Here is a 7,818-nt window from a genome sequence, read left to right on the forward strand (position 1 = left end):
ACTAAATTTTCTCTATTATTTACTCACAACCACTTAAAACCCTATTCTATAATTTACAAAACAAAAATTTACGGGTCGTCTTGGGAATGCTCTAATATAATTTATTAAGGTTTTATATGATACACTACAATAATAATAAAAAATATGCTTCTTCACTGGCATAGTCAATAGTCATATTCAACTATGGACAATATTAAACCGAAGTTGTTCTGAAAAGTAATTCATGATCACGAGAAGAAATCAAAAGTTGGTTATGATTTGTATTTACAAAGAGAAGTTTAGCATATCCTCTAAAAAATAGAGTAAATAGCCATATTGTAGAGCAAAATCACCCCTATCATACATTCAGACGAACTCAAGCCCTCCATTACTCGACTCATGCACAATGTTTTCATAACCGGATCGGGCACTGAACCGGTCGGGTTACCGGTTCAACCGGTCGGACCGGCCGAACTCAAAATTTACGAAAAAAATGTTAAATGAAAAAATATATAAAAATTCCATAATAACCGGTTAAACCGGTTCGGTTCACCAGTCCGTTTTTACGGTCGGACCGGTGAACCGGTTCGGACTGGCCGGTTCTTTGGGAAGCGAGTGAACTATATCGAACCGGACCGGTCGGGTGACCGAATCCCGGTCCGACCGGTCGGACCTTTTATAAACATTGCTCATGCCCATAACAAAACTTAACACGTCCAAACAAAAGTAATATCGCTGCTTCTTAAATAGTAGAAGATTTAAGTATATTGCATTTGGTCATCAGCTTTGATAGCATGCTATTGAGCCTCCATTTGTGTAATGGTCATGCTATTCACAGAGCCGCCCTCTGCCTTTCCTTTGACCAAAGTCGAGTTAGACACTAGTGCTGCCAAAATAAAATGCTGGTCGTTTCGGGACAGGTAACATCACAATATCATTACTAAGCATAATTATCACCTCTGACATTTCTGGTCTGTCCACTGCGTTTTCTTGTAGGCAAAGAAGTGCAACATGAATAGTCCTCAACAATTGGTGTACAACACAACTATCAGAAAATGTTGGATCCTGCAATTGCAAGGCATCTCCTTGTTGCCATAGATCCCATGCCTATAATCATTCAAAAGTTAATTGTGCATGCTACATTTTGACTTTTGAGGCCAAACAAGTTACTTTTCTAATACACTGGATGTAGAAACATTGGATTTTTCAAAGTAGACTTACATATCCGATAAGATTGACAGTCTTGTCAAGAAGAGAGAGGCACGTGTTTCTTCTTCCGCTCACAATTTCCAGGATTAGAACTCCAAAGCTGAAGACATCAGACTTCACCGAGAAAGTCCCATCCATTGCATACTCAGGAGACATGTAACCACTGCATGATGTAACTTAACTAGAGTCGATAAAATTTAAGTAGAACTTTAATTTAATAAGAGAGTGTTCACACAATGTACCAACCACCCTTTGGGTCATTGCTTCAGTCTCATCTTGTTTGAAAATTCTTGCCATACCAAAATCAGCTATCTTAGGGTTCATACTTTCATCTAGCAAAACATTACCAGCTTTAAGATCTCTATGAATAACGCGCATTCTTGAGTATTTATGTAAGTAAAGCAACCCTTGAGAAATTCCTTCAATGATGTTCCATCGTTTTGGCCAGTCTAGTAGTGCCCTCCTAGTTTCATCTATTCAATCGGTTTAACAAATACAAAAAATCGAGTATCAAATTCAAAAGATTCAAACATCATAGACATGTAGATTGGTATAGGTCTTACCAAATAGAAAGAAATCTAAACCCTTGTTGGGCATGTACTCGTAAATTAAGATCTTTTCTTCACCGTGAATACAACAACCTAGGACTCGCACAAGATTTGTATGTTGAAGTTTGGCAATAAGTATGAGTTCATTCTTGAACTCCAAAAGCCCTTGTCTTGAGGTTTTTGAAAGCCTTTTAATTGCAACTTCTTGTTGATCACTAAATGTCCCCTTTTGTTATAACCCCATTAAATCACACTTTTGTCAATAACAACATGAACTACTAACAGTCATAAAAACACATGTCTAATGAAAAGATACAAATACCTTATAAACAGGTCCAAAACCACCCTGTCCAAGCTTATTTTCGTCTGAGAAATTATTTGTGGCCGCTACTAAATCAGCAAAGCTGAACATTACCATATCACTTCCATTTCTGCCAGCCCTTTCAGTATCAGTTGAATCCATCAGCTCAAGCAAATGCCTTTCATCATCATCCTTTTGCCTCTCTTCTACAATCAAAACCATGCCTGCCTTAGAACGTGAATTCGATATTGACTTTAAAATGTTGACCAATATCAACTGCTATACCTTCTCCTAAACACCGACGTAGACCGAAGAATAAGAGGAGTGGGGAAAGAGTGATTGTGATGATGATTAACAAACTGAAGGGTTCTCCAATTCCTGTGTACGTACAACGTTTTGTGTTAGATCTTGAGGCCATACATACTACAACTTCCACATTTAAGATAGTTATCAGTAATGATAATGTGGAAAATATGTACTGAATCTAGAACATAGACGGTGTGAAAGAATAAAGCATTAAAGTGATGGAAATGCAGAACTATTAACCAACAACTCACAGAACGATAAGTCACCTTTGCTTGGAGAAAAAAGCACGTACTTTGGAACAGAAATCCTTAGTGGATTATGCAAAAATTTGGCTTCTCCTTTCCACATATTACAGCCAACTCCATTGTCAGGAGTGTTAAACGCCAAACACTGACAATCATTCCAGCATCTCACCATACAATCACCAACGCTTAGGCTTGAATTATAATCAGGTGTAAACACATACTCACCCTCAGTAAATTCCCCATTCAATAGATTAAAACGATCGTTTTCACTCCTACACTGAGGCAAATCAGAACCTGCAACACACCCGTTACCTGAATCATACCCATAGCAGAGCGCAGGGCTCCATAAAAAAAGGCCATCAGTCACGTCACCCTCTACAAGTTGTCCGTTTGGATTCAAAATCCACATTGGGGTAAAACCATTGGAGCCATAAAAACTTAAATATCTTTCCTCATTGTTATTTGCATAACTCAGATTGTACATCAATTCACTCACAAGTTTAGTGAACTCAAAGGTTTGATTATTCAAATTCCCACTAGTCCAGTATGGCTCCCCCCGTCGCCGAATCATTAATCTCGAGTTTTCTCCATTTGGTTCCCAACTCAATGTAAAAGCACCCAAGTCAGGGATTTCATCGCTTAACCAAGAAGTCAAGTTCCAGTTGCGACCAGTTCTAAGGTCCGACCCGAGTTTCATACCTGGTAAAAGCACATTAGTTGGATAATCAAAACTCTTCCAGAGAATTCGGTTGTCAACTTCATTAATCAGCTGAAAATCACCAGTGTCTAGAAGAGTTGCAATTAAGTTAGAGCTAGAACCGGATTCATTATCTGAGATATTTACAAGGGCTATTCCTCCAGTGGAAATGATCAATTTGCCAGTGTCGGGATCGATCATGAGGACGCTAGCACTTGATTTGATCGGAGTGGATGGGTTGGCTACCCACACTTTCATGGATGATCTATCTTCGGTGAACCAAATTCCTAAATAAGTGTAGCCTGTTTCTGGAATGGTAAAGAATCCTAACGTGAATTTTCTATCAGGGGAGACAAGGTGAGAAGTGAGGTTGAGTTGGTCACCAACTTTGATAGTTGAAACAGCAGAACAATTGATGATCAGGTTGGAACATAGAACAATGAAGATAATGTGACTGATCATATTGAACCAATTCAACAAAACAATAGATCGATAGCGTTCTGTTTATATGGTTAAGGTAAACAGGTTTTGAATAATTCTAAGGTTGAGTTTTGATTGGAGTTGATCTAAATAGCTGGTAGAATCTTCCTTGAGTTAAAAAAAGCTCAGACACAGGGGGGCGGCTCAAGTCTTTTGGAGGCCTAAAGCGAAAGACAAATTTGAGGTCTTTATGATTTACGATGTTGATTTGACGTTGCTTAACCTTGAAAACTACATCAAACAAATTAAAACTTAATTGTTTAAACTAAAGAAGGCGACCCACAAAATAACATAATTAATATTTGAAATACTTCTACGTATCGTTGTCAACACATCTTGTTTCCATCACCATGAATTATACCTTTTAATTAAAATTGCAATACTTGGATTAGAGAAGTAAACTAACAACAAGTTTTGTGAATTGAAGTTTTTTCAAGATTAATAGAATCAGTCATCAAAATAACACAGCAATTCATGCTGTAATAACCAAGATTGGGAGAATGATTAGTGATGCACTAGTGAGTAGTGACCATCTTGTTGGGAGGATTATTCCTCATGAAAGTGCTTGATAGAATTTCTTCTACCTTTGACTATTCCACTAAATGATATGCCATATGTAATAAAACTAACTTGAAATCGACGACTAATTGAGATGTGAACTAAAAATTTCCAAGAATTTAGAACACTTTAATTTTCATAACTGGACCAGATAGCAAATAATGTCTTACTGGTTTACTAGAAGGACATGACAGCAAATCAGACAAATCAGGCGTCTTATAAATTACAAAAGACATTTTTTTATATAAATTAATAACTTTTGTACACCCTAAAAGGAAATCAAATTTCTCGCTTGATTATTAATAAAAAATCTTCCAAAAAATCAATGACTCGAAACCACCAGTAAAAACCCCAAACGGCCACTACTTATAATTAAAAAAAAATCAAATAAAAAGCCAAGTCGCCATCTTGAGCCGTCCAATTATTTTGCCAATCCGAAAAATTCAAATAATACATATATATATTATGTAGATAAAGTTTTGTGATCAAACATAAATTACTATTTCAGATTAATCAGACCACAGACGTTTATCAAAACTTGTATTTTACCTGCATTCTAGGACTGGAATTAAATTAGTTTACAAAATTTTAACAGAGATTTAATTTAAATTTTGTTTGATCACAACACTTTGTGTACATAATATATGTATTATTTAAATTTTTTCTTATATTGAAATGCTATTATTATTATTATTTAGGAGTTTAATCTACACACGGCAACGAGCCGAGCTAATGAGCCTAGCTAGCCTAGACCGAGCCAACCTTGGCTAAAGCTCGGCTCTTTTAGATATTGAGCTGAGCTGCAAGCCACAAACTTTTTGAACAACCCTACAGATGAATGATGACCAGGCTGAATTCATGAATTCAAACACAACCTATATCTTTATTTATGACAAAAATAATTCACTCCAACCTAACACATTTCACTTAAATACGACTCTAGAAATCTATTCATTTAAACAAGTCAAACCTACCTATTTAATTTTAAGTGAGTTGATAGGTTTACTTGTTTAAACAAACACTAAGTCTGAACATTGTGAGCCACGAGGGAGGGGCGCGAACGAGTGGCGCGAGCCATGTTGTTCGCGCACGCCACAACGTGTTGCCGCGAGCCGGGTAGCCCGAGATAAAGGACGTTGGGCCTAGGGTTTGATGCTTTTGACCATTGAGCTTGGGTTTTTAATTTTTTTTAACCTATATAAACACCATTTACTTAACAAAATTATCACATATTTCAAGTTATCTCTACACTACTTCAAAAGAAAATTACCCATATTACTCATCTGCCTCACTTGCTTAATCAATATGAATCAATGGAGTGAGTGTTACCGACCATTTCGGTCAAGAATATGTAACACCCGTTAATTCTCGTTAATCAACATGGGCATTTGTAAAGTTTGTACAATTGTTGGGATTTGATTTTTTAAGTTGAGGGGCCTTTTGGTACTTTAAAAAAAAGACCATTTAACTAACTTTGGGAACACGGGATTGCATCTACCAAAGTTGAGGGGTTGGTTTTTGTGACACCCGGTAAATTCCCAATCCCTTAAGCTAAGTAATCAACCTAATAATTAGGTGATTGTAAATATTATGCGCGCCATGTTAGTCAGCGCGTGCATTTGTTATGTGCGCCCTGCGCGAGCGCACCATGTTAAGAACCAGCGTGAGCATATGTTATATGCGCCATGCGTGAATGTTTTGGCTTTATGTTATGTTGTCTATGGGTTGACCATCCCGCATGATGCTAAGGCGGGTGCATCCTAAATCGTTTATGCGCGTGCGGAAGGGAACTAACCTCCCCGCATGGCGGGAACATTGAGAGCTAGTTTGTCTGAAGCTCCAAGATGGAATTGACTTCAACATGACTGATCACTATGTTGAAATACCAAGACCACCTGGAGAATCTACAAATGAAACTCAATATCCCCAACTGCGAGAAGGTTACGCACCTACCCGCAGCAAAGAAATGTCCTACACGCAGAAAGCTATGCGCACAAAGTGATGCGCACAGAACACTTAGTCTATTCTCCAGACATAAGGAGATTACTCCCGCCCAAAAGGAAACAGTAGCGTGTTTCAGAAATTTTCCACTTTTTTTTACTGTACACTGACAAAAGTACCTGAAAAAGCACACTGTAACATGAAAAGTCAACTGTCAGCCACCCTATTCTCACCAACCCCAGACCTGCATGTCCTGTCCAAATCAAATCAAGATCTTTTGTCCACTCCTCCACTTTTAAGTAAACAATAAACAATAATAATTTCCATACTTTATCATCATTACACCTAGATATGAAAAGATTTCAATCCCCTAAAGCAAGGGATTGTGTTCCCTTGAGTTTGCCTATAAATTTGTAACCTAAATTATCACCCAAAACACACTTCAAAGAACTACAAACTTGCACTAATCCTCTCCCAAGCATCCGTTGTTTCCAGCTCCGATCCTGTTACTAGGTAAGCCGAGAATATAACCTTGAGACCTACTATCCAACCCTTATATTCTCCTATTTCTTGATCTTAATATATATACTTGTTATTTAATCTTATTCTAGACCTTCGATTCCGAGGCCAACACCAAGAAAACCCGAATCTCGATTAATCCCTTAACAAGAACCACAGGTGAGTCTCACAGCCCCTATTTTCACTGTTTTCACTATTTTTAAACTGTTTTCGGGGCGAGGGACACGTACTTAAATAATGTTTTATCATGGTATACTTACAAGCTATGCAAGCGATTATGTGTTTAAGTTATGTTTCATGATGAGTAATGCAAACGGTTATCTAAGGTTTTCGATGTATGTGCGCTAGAACTCGAGTAAGTGATCACTTTACCATTGGAACTCTAAGGGTAGGGACTGCTGGTTTGATCCACCCACTCGTAGGGGTCGCACCTCTTTGCATGGACGAGTGCCTAGTATGGTCATGGGGCAGTACTATGGGTTTGAGCCCGCTCGTAGGGGTCGCGCCTCTTTGCATGGACGAGCGCCTTGTTTTCCGGCACAACGTCCGCGCGTAACCCGCGGGACGGTATTATTATTTTAGCTCGTAGTGGCAGCGCCACTTTGCATGGACGAGCACATGTTCCTGAAACGTTCGCGCGTAACCCGCGGGACGGTATTACTTATTTTAGCTCGTAGTGGCAGCGCCACTTTGCATAGACGAGCACAGTTCCCAAAATGTTCGCGCGTAACCCGCGGGACGATTTTATCAGAATATGTTGATATAACTATGTTTTACCAAGCATGTGTTTTAATGATGCTATCAGAATTATGTTTCAGAATGATTTGTATCAAGATTATGATGCAATACGATTTATCAAGTTACTAAACTTGTGAACTCACTCAGTTTATACTGATTCAAATGTTTTTACGTGTCTTTCAGGAGATAACTAGGTAGCGCATGGAGTCACACTTAGAGCACCTCACGCTGAACATCTAAACTAGCTTTTTGGAAGATTTTAGTTCTATCCCTTCGATGCGCGTGGTTGTTCCCGCC

General features: G+C 38.3%; 1 pseudogene across 1 annotated transcript; it reads right to left on the bottom strand.

The window, feature by feature from the left end:
- Positions 1–776: 776 nt before the first annotated feature.
- LOC143548844 (G-type lectin S-receptor-like serine/threonine-protein kinase CES101) lies at positions 777–4,023 on the bottom strand (annotated as a pseudogene). The gene is made up of 7 exons (XR_013138022.1): positions 2,577–4,023; positions 2,453–2,460; positions 2,059–2,313; positions 1,752–1,962; positions 1,424–1,661; positions 1,201–1,351; positions 777–1,086 (listed from the first exon to the last, which is right to left on the bottom strand). The product of XR_013138022.1 is annotated as a G-type lectin S-receptor-like serine/threonine-protein kinase CES101 (transcript).
- Positions 4,024–7,818: the final 3,795 nt, after the last annotated feature.

The sequence above is a fragment of the Bidens hawaiensis genome, unplaced genomic scaffold (genome assembly GCF_021521415.1).
Source record: "Bidens hawaiensis isolate Kalapana, Puna unplaced genomic scaffold, B.hawaiensis_p1.1 tig00015256_1, whole genome shotgun sequence".
In the NCBI taxonomy this organism is placed as follows: domain Eukaryota; kingdom Viridiplantae; phylum Streptophyta; class Magnoliopsida; order Asterales; family Asteraceae; genus Bidens; species Bidens hawaiensis.